This window comes from Enhydra lutris, unplaced genomic scaffold (genome assembly GCF_002288905.1).
Source record: "Enhydra lutris kenyoni isolate GAN:26980312 unplaced genomic scaffold, ASM228890v2 scaffoldscaffold23, whole genome shotgun sequence".
NCBI lineage: Eukaryota > Metazoa > Chordata > Mammalia > Carnivora > Mustelidae > Enhydra > Enhydra lutris.
This window is the reverse complement of record NW_019154107.1, coordinates 18848527-18857271: the sequence shown is the minus strand read 5'-3', so window position 1 is coordinate 18857271 and position 8745 is coordinate 18848527. Positions and strand designations below refer to the sequence as shown.

At 41.7% G+C, this 8745-nt stretch overlaps 1 pseudogene; it reads right to left on the bottom strand.

Annotated features, from left to right (window-relative positions):
* Positions 1-2796: 2796 nt before the first annotated feature.
* On the bottom strand, positions 2797-3012 carry LOC111150560 (annotated as a pseudogene).
* Positions 3013-8745: the final 5733 nt, after the last annotated feature.

The following is an 8745-nucleotide window of genomic DNA, read 5'->3' as shown; positions in this document are numbered from 1 at the left end:
AGCATTATCTTAAAGTAGGAATGAGACTGATCTTTTTACACAGTTTTGTCTTAGACAACTGAAATGTTTGAAAATTATATAGAGTGGTGATTATGCCTGTGATCATGGTTTTACAAAAGTACACTGATTATGAAATTTTAAAGACTGAAAAAATTGAATTTGTATAACTTGAGTTAAAGGGTTGAGATTATTTATTTCTGGTTGATTTGTATTTTTACAATGTGAAATGCTAAGTATTTTAAATTATGACTTTTGAAGCAACAGTTCATAATGTTTATGGTTTTTAAAATAGGACTTCAAAGATTTCATATACCCTGTTGAAGTTAGCATAAAGATCCAACTTGTTTTAGCCAAAAGAATGTGAGTGGAAGTGACTCGTTTTTGGGCTACAACTTTAATAGCCGCATCCCCCTTTTATGTGCCATGGTGATAGTATAGAGATTCTCCAGGTGCTGACTGCTCTCTCTCAGCCTAAGTCAGCCAGAGAAGAGAGCTGTGGAGTAGAGACCCAGCCTTCCCATGACAGACGGGTTATATGAGCAAGAAATAAGCCCTTGCTTTTATACATTGTCACAAGGCTGAGCTTCTTTGTTACTACACAAGACTTGGCCTATCCTGACTGATACAGTCGATATATGATGTCGGTGCGATCTAGAATTTATTTTTACTGGTTTCTACTCTTTGCATATCTAAATGCTAAACGGCTATATATCCAGGTCATTAAAGTAACTCTTTGGTATTCTTTCACTTTCCTGCCACTTCATTAATGAACCCATGGTCAGTGAGAAAAGACTGGAAATACTGTGTACACAGATGGGGTGTGGCATTTCGTGGAATCTCAATGTTCATTTCACCTCCAGTCAATAGCTTCTGTATTCTCCCCTAGTTATACTCACCATACATGTGGTACATACCAGGTGAGGAATGGAAAGTATGAGAGGTCAAAGATCCAGGACAAGGAAAACAGTCACCACAATATCAATAATAATTTCCATTTGTTGTGTCCTTATCCTATGGAGGGCACAGTTGTTAAGCGTGTGACATTTATGAACTCATTTAGTCCTGAAAATTACCCAGTGAGGTAAGAACTATTATATTTACATTTTACAGATGAGGCACTGAGATGCTAAGTGACTTACTTGCCCAAGGTTATGGAGTTTTTGGAAATGGCAGAGCTGGGGTCTAAGCAGTTTTCAAGGAACAGGTTTCAGGAGTTGCTAATTGGCAATATCAAAATTCGCATGTCAAGAAAAGCCATTACTTCCCATTTTAGAGCTTCCAGATCAACCAAAAAACAAAACGAAGGGAAATAAAAACAAAGTATATAGTCTCAGTGAAAAGCATAGCAAGCGAAGATAAAGAGGACAAAGTCTCAATTTCTTTAAAGAACAGTCCACTCTTTGCTTTTAGAAGCTAGGCAGATGGATGAGCTCTTCGATGCCCTCTTCGATGTTCTCCATTCCCTTTGCCTCCCACATTCATTCACAATAAATTTGTTCATTCTCTGATGGGCTGGGCAGCTTGGCGGCCTGGCATCCAAGTTCAACCCAAGGAAGAGCTCCTTGTGTAGAGAGATAGGACTTGATGTTGCAATTTAGACCCTTATTTTTATCCAGCTTTATCCATTTAGCAGCCATGTTAGTAACACTGCCCTCCACACCCTGGGTCCCTACTGAAGGGCTCCAGTTGAAGGATTTAGGAATACATTCAACTCAGGTTGGAAATTTGGGTGGAATGCTAACGTTAACACTCTTGCCTTAGGGGCTTTCACCAGGAAGAAAGGATGAAATCCATCAGAATTTCTCAGGGAATACTTTTCAAAATTTAAATATTCCTGCCCCAGAGCACTAAGTATAGATAACACTAGATTGTCATAGTTTGAAAATATCCCCAGAAATTCCAGGCAGTGAAAACTCCTCTTCTAGAGGAAATGTTCCAATCTGGTGTTAGGAAACTCCGTCTTATTTATAAACTTCTAGAGTTAATAATTCTGTGTGCACATCTCCTTGGAAAATCACTAACACCGTGTTACGCATAGAAGGTCATTGAGAATCTCTATAATACTTTTACACTATATCTTTACCTGCTTCAGATAATGTGTCTCAGTTTATTCTGTAATGTGGTAGACTAATAGAAGGGCACCCCACCAGAGAGCAAACTTGTGTTTCCTCTCCTGCCATTATCTTGAAAGCACCTTCTTTAGAAAGGGGAACCACATTGGCATCCCTTTGAAATCACTTTTGAAATCCCTTTAGCCTGCTTCAGAATCACCTGGACCCTATCCCCAGGGTTTCTGATTCAATAGGTCTAAGGCCCCTTCAGCACCCAAAACAGAAATCTAGCTTTATAAACTGGGGCTGAGGAGGGTGGCTGCCTAGCCATTACAAGTTCAGTTACAAACTCAGCGAACAAAAAAATCCTTAATGCTTTACTCTTGAACAAGTACTCTGAACTCTTTTTTATTTATTTATTTAATTTTTTAAAAGATTTTTATTTATTTATTTATTTGACAGAGAGAGATCACAAGCAGGCAGAGAGGCAGGCAGAGAGAGAGGAGGAAGCAGGCTCCCTGCTGAGCAGAGAGCCCGATGCGGGGCTCGATCCCAGGACCCTGAGATCACGACCTGAGCCGAAGGCAGCGGCTTAACCCACTGAGCCACCCAGGCGCCCCCTGAACTCTTTTTTAAAAAACTTTTTTTGTTTTTATTATGCACTACATTAATATACTGCATAACCTTCTAGAAGAGGCAGAGGAGCATAACTGAGTTATCTTTCATCAATCAGGAAAAGGCTTTCTTAATCGATATTCTCCAAACCGTTTGACACATAGTAATGATTAACTTCAGAGATGGGTCTATCTCTTTCCATCAAACTCCACTGATAGGGATAATAGGCAACCCTTTTCTTCTTGCCCCGTTACCGTACTTGTGGATGTGCACAGTGGCTATCTATGCTGGGGATGACCAGGCACACGGCCATGATGCCAGTTCTGGGCAGAATCTCAAACCACATCACACTGCAGTTGCTAGGGCCAAACCCTTCCTTCCTGGCCCCCTAAAGGTGACTGAGCCTATCTGAATCCTTTTCATACATTCAAAATCATTCTTTTCTTAATGAAGACAGTGGCTCCTCTTCTGTTGACCTTGTTATCTGTGACTTTTTCTTTTTTCAAAATATATACTTGAATATCTTTTTAAATGTGTATTTCACTTTGCCTTTTGTTATTCCCGGTATTAGTTTTCTATTGCTGACCTAGGAGATTGCCATAAATTTAGTAGCTTAAAACAACATAAATTTATTATCTCACAGTTCTGTAGGTCAAAAGCATGGGTTGGATCAGCAGATTTCTCTACTCTGGGCTGACAAGGTTGAAATCAAGTTATTGGCTAACCTTATCTGGAGGCTCTGAGAGATATTCCCCTTCTAGGCATATTTAGGTTTTTAGCAGATTTCAGCTCCATGCTGTTTCAGTACTGAGGTCTTGTTGCCTTGCTGGCTGTTGTCTGGGAGTTGTTCTCAGCTTCTGGAGACTGCCCACATTCCCTGTATAGGGGTCAAGGGCAGGCTACCACAAGATGGGTCACTTTGGCATGAAAATTATTTTGAGTCAAAAAGCAATTAAAAGGGGCACCTGGGTGGCTCAGATGGTTAAGCCTCTGCCTTTGGCTCGGGTCATGATCTCTAGGTCCTGGGATTGAGCCCCATGTTGGGAATCCCTGCTCAGCGGGGAGTCTGCTTCTTCCTCACCCTCTTCCCCTTCCCCTGCTTGTGCTGTCACTGTCTCTGTATCTCTCTCAAATGAATTAAAGGAAAAAAAATCTAAAAAAAAAAAAAAGCAATTGAAACCCTGCAGATTCAGGAAAAGGTCTTTGCCACCCTGCCAACTGCCTCAAAAGAATTCAGAGGACCTGTTCCAGGAAGAGAGCTATCACCACAAACAACTACACTATGATACAAACTAGGTATGATGGACAGGAAGGAACCTTACAAGGCCTGTTTGATCAAAGTCCTCTGTGTCCCATTGTTTCAGAGGGGCTCAGCAAATATTTGCTTATGAAACATGTGCTCCTTTTCACCTTCTTGTGAATTGCATTTCTTCTCTTTTAAGTTGTGGAACCCTACCCGCTTTTCCTTAGTTGACGATGACATATATGCCTCATTTTGGCTGACTGTCTTTGGGATTTCCATGTCTGTGTGGATTGCCCACATGCATGAAATGAAATTTGATTTTCTCCCATTAATCTGTGTCATGTCCATTTGATTCCTAGTCAGAGAAAATGCCTTTGCCCTCACAATGCTACTCTGTATTTCAGCTCCAGTCAACCTTCTGGTCCCCAAGTCTTATTGTAGGAACTGCCACTCTGCTGTGCTTTGTTGGAGACTGGAACTCTGCTCGTGAATATCAGAGACTGATGGACCGTTGTCCAAAGACTAACCTTCCAGATGCTAACTGTTCTTCTCTCCCACCCTTTCTGAGCCTCAGGTGCCTCATATTGGCGGGTGTTCTGCTTTTTACCCTGTACTGACTCTTTGCCTGAAATGCCAACTAGAGAAACTCTGTCCCCAAGAGACCAGCTTCTCAATTAAAATATATTTATGGAGCATCTCTCCCATGTGCAGTGACCAGGAATCTAATCATCCAACACTGCGCAGTGAAGGGGGTGCAGTGAATACACATGCCAGGATAAGAGGCATAACTGGAATTGTCCTGGCAAACCAGTATGGATGTTTAACCTGACAGTATTCTAAGTGCTATTCCAGGGGCTTGGATTACAGCAACGAGCAGTGCAGACAAGGCAAAAATCAGTGCCTTCTTGGAGCATATATTCTAGAAGGGAAGACAGACAATATAGTAATTAAGGAAAATGATCTAGAATCTTAAATAGTGATAAAGGTCTATGGGAAAAATAAAGCAAAGAAAAGAGAATCTGTGTGTGTGAGTGTGTGAGCACACGCTTGCGTGTGCACACACACACACAAGGCAGTGATGGTTGGAAGGGCCTGGCTGGCTCAGTCAGTAGAGCATACGACTCTTGATCTCAGGGTTATGAGTTCAAGCCCCATGTAGGGTGTAGAGACTACTTAAAAAAAAAAAAAGAAAAATACAGACTCTTAGACTGAATCATATAATGTGGTGGTCTGGGTAAGCTTCACTGAGAAGGTGACTTCTGAGTAGACACTTAGAGAGGACAAGGGAGGGCACCATAAGGAAATCTGAGGGAAGAGAATTCCAGGCAAAGGGAAAAGCAGATGGAAAGGACTGGCAGAGGACGTGTGCTTGATGTGTTCTAGCACCAGCAAGAAGGCAAGTGTAATCCAAGTGCAGTGAGGGAAGTGGAGGGTTAATTAAAAACAAAAGAAGAAGAGAAGAGGTTAATTAAAAACAAAAAAAAGGAAGAAAAAACAAAAAAAGTAGGGAAGAGTTTGGATAGGTAAAAGGAAGGTATCAATCTGATCAAGGAGGGCTTTTCAGGCCATTGTGAAGACTTTGTCTTTACTCTGAACGAAATGAGAACCCAAGGGAAGCAGCGAAGCAGTGGAGTGACGTGATCTGATTCCAATTTCAACCCTGGATTGAGGGTGGACTATGGGGCCAGACTGGAGGCAGTGAAACTAGAGTCATGTTCACTTGGATCTTCGAAGGAACCAATCTCACAGGACTAGCCTCACAGGCTCTGGCACATGTAGCCTATCCCTCTGCCCCACAAGCCATGAAGCCTCAAAGCATGTGCCTATTGGAGGCTCCATCCTGCCAGTCCACCACGTTATGAATAGACAGCTACAACTTACATTTGCCAAAGGTCAAGATGAGACGTCAATCAAAGCTATAAATACCTGTTGGTAATATAAAGAAAGAGCAACAACAATTTACCACCCTGACAACATTTTGTACCACAACTGATCCTAATAGGGGATACTGCTCTTGAAATTAAGATATCCAAGAACAGCTATGCAAAATATGTGTTTCTGGTACACTTGCTAGGCCAAACAGAAAACGTGGTGCCCGAATCTCTCTTTTGTTTCAGCAAAAAGGAGAAATAGGACTTCTAGCCAGTCTTTCACACTCTGACAGAAGTTGCTTAAAACAGCCCACAGCCAGGCAAAAACACAGGAGATATAGATATTAACTATAATTTACTTTACTCAAGAAAAGGAGGAAGATCTTTCCTGAAGTGTGAAGCTCTGAGACATAAGCCAAATTAACATCTCTAAGGATCCTGCCACAACCCTCTCCTGCACTATGATAGAAATGGAGCCTTGATGCTACTGTTTCATGTAGATGAAGGAAAATGATCCTCACATCTTGGTCAGGCACAAAGCAAAGCAAAGCAAAACAAAACAAAACAAAACAAAACAAAACTCAAAAAACAAACCTAAACAAATTCAGGCAAGAAAAAAGTTAATAAGTAATCACTTCAAACGTCTGGCCTGTGTCAAATGCTCACAGCATTCAACATTTTCTGCTGTACTCATTTTCCTCATTGTTCTAAATAATGACCAGGATAGAACACTCTGGTTTCCTGAACTGAAAACTATGCCTATGAGAAGCTTTATTTCAAAGGCAGCTTCTGTCTTTTGTCATGTAGTCATTCAACTATAAAAACTGTTCTGTCATTTTTCTGTGGTAAGAATCTGCAACCACTGGACAGGGGGTATATGGGAAACTTCTGTACCTTCCCCTTGATTTTTCTATGAACCTAAAACTGCTTAAAAAAAAAAGTCTTAAAAAAAATAAAAAGAATCTACAACCCCTGACTACAACTAAAACCTACGATATTTCCTTTTTCTTTTTCTTTTTCTTTTTTTTTAAAGAGGGAGAAAGGGGTAGGAGGGGCAGAGAAAGGAGAGAAATTCTTTTTTTTTTAAATAGTGTATTTATTTATTTGACAGACAGAGATCACAAGTTGTCAGAGAGGCAGGCAGGGAAAGAGGAAGAAGCAGGCTCCTCGGGGAGCAGAGGGCCCGAGGCGGTGCTCGATCCCAGGACCCTGAGATCATGACCTGAGCCCAAGGCAGAGGCCTCAACCCACTGAGCCACCCAGGTGCCCCAGGAGAGAAATTCTTAAGTAGGCTCCACGTCCAGTGTGAGCTGGACTCTAGGCTACATCTCACAAGCCTGAGACCATGACTTGAGCCAAAAATCAACAGTCAGATACCCAAGTGTCTCTCCCTGGGGTTTTTCAATTGAAGATTCACATTTTCTCCCCATTTTCTTGTTTCTGGGTCCAGAGTACTATATTGTCAAGAAGGATGACCTTCCTTTGGATTATGGTCCTTCTAGCTGGATTTAGAATCAAATTGACAAGAAACAGATTAACAGGAGAAAATCAAATTTAATAAGTGGAAGTCCAAAGACAAGGAAGCAAAGTGAGCTAAGGAGAAGAGTAGGGTCTGAGAATACAAAGGGGGAGAAAGAGCATTAGCAAGAAGGTGAAAGGGGATGTTTGGAAAAACAAAGGTTGCCCTACGATGCAGATAAGGTTTTTAGGTGAAGGGGAGTCTCTCTTAATAGTTCTCCTCCTGCTACAGGCTCTCCTTTTGAATGTAAATGTAGGCAGTTGAGGGGGAAGGAAGAGAGCTTTTCCAGCATCTGCTGGGTTTTGATTACCTTTAACTCAAAATAAGCCTTATGCCAAATTGGCCCATCTTGGGGCAGCCAGCCCTGAGCCCCTACAAATGTTAATATTAAATTTCTAGCTGGCATAGTGAAAAGTTTATTCAAGATCCTAGACATTGTTCATTTTGGTTTGGAAGAGTATCATGTGTATGTGTATGTTACCTAAGGAAATGATTCACAGGGTTTGATTAAAGAAGAGTTTCATTCATTTAATGAATATGTATTAAGTACATTTTCATGAAGGGGCAAGAAATAACCTCTAACCATAAAAATTTGATTATTTATTGATAGCCTGTCATCTGCCTATTGACTGATCAATCATTCCCAATCCACCTCCCTCAGAATGGGAAAAATGTTACAGAAAGGAGGAAATTAATGTGGAAAAAAAAATTACAAGAGTGTATACAGATATGGGCTGCTAATTTAAAAGGAAAGAACAGGGGGTACCTGGGTGGCTTGGTCGGTTAGGTGTCTGACTCTTGATTTTGGCTTAGGTCAGGATCTCGGGGTTGTAAGATTGGGTGCCCCGATCAGTGGGGAGTCTGCTTGAGTCTCCCTCTCCTCCCACCTCTGCCCTTCCCCCTCCCCCGCTCTCACACATGAGTGCATGTGTGTGTGCTCTCTCTCTTACTCTCAACTGAATAAATATTGTTTGAAAAGGAAAGAGGGGGCACCTGAGTGGCTCGATCAGGTAAGCGTCTGCCTTTGGCTCAGGTCATGATCTCAGGGTCCTGGGAATGAGTCCCACGTTGGGCTCCCTGCTCCATGGGGAGTCTGCATCTCTGGCTCCCTCTGCCCCTCCCCCCACTGATATGCACACCCCCCCCTCAAATAAATAAATAAATGAAATCTTTAAAAAATTTTTAAAAATAAAAAAAATTTTAAAAGTAAAGGACAGGGAAGACCTTACAGAAAAGGTAAATATTGAGAAAAGACTTTTCAAAAGAGGAAGAAGCAAGCAATGTGGCTATCCGAAGGAAGAGGGCTCCATACATACACATCACCAGTGCAGAGAGCATGGAGTGTGTGAATTGTCTGGGGAATAGAAAGGAGGCCAGCATGTCAAGACCTCTGTGTAAGAATGTACAGAGTGGGGGGGAACAAGGGCAGTGGTACAGATGTCAGAG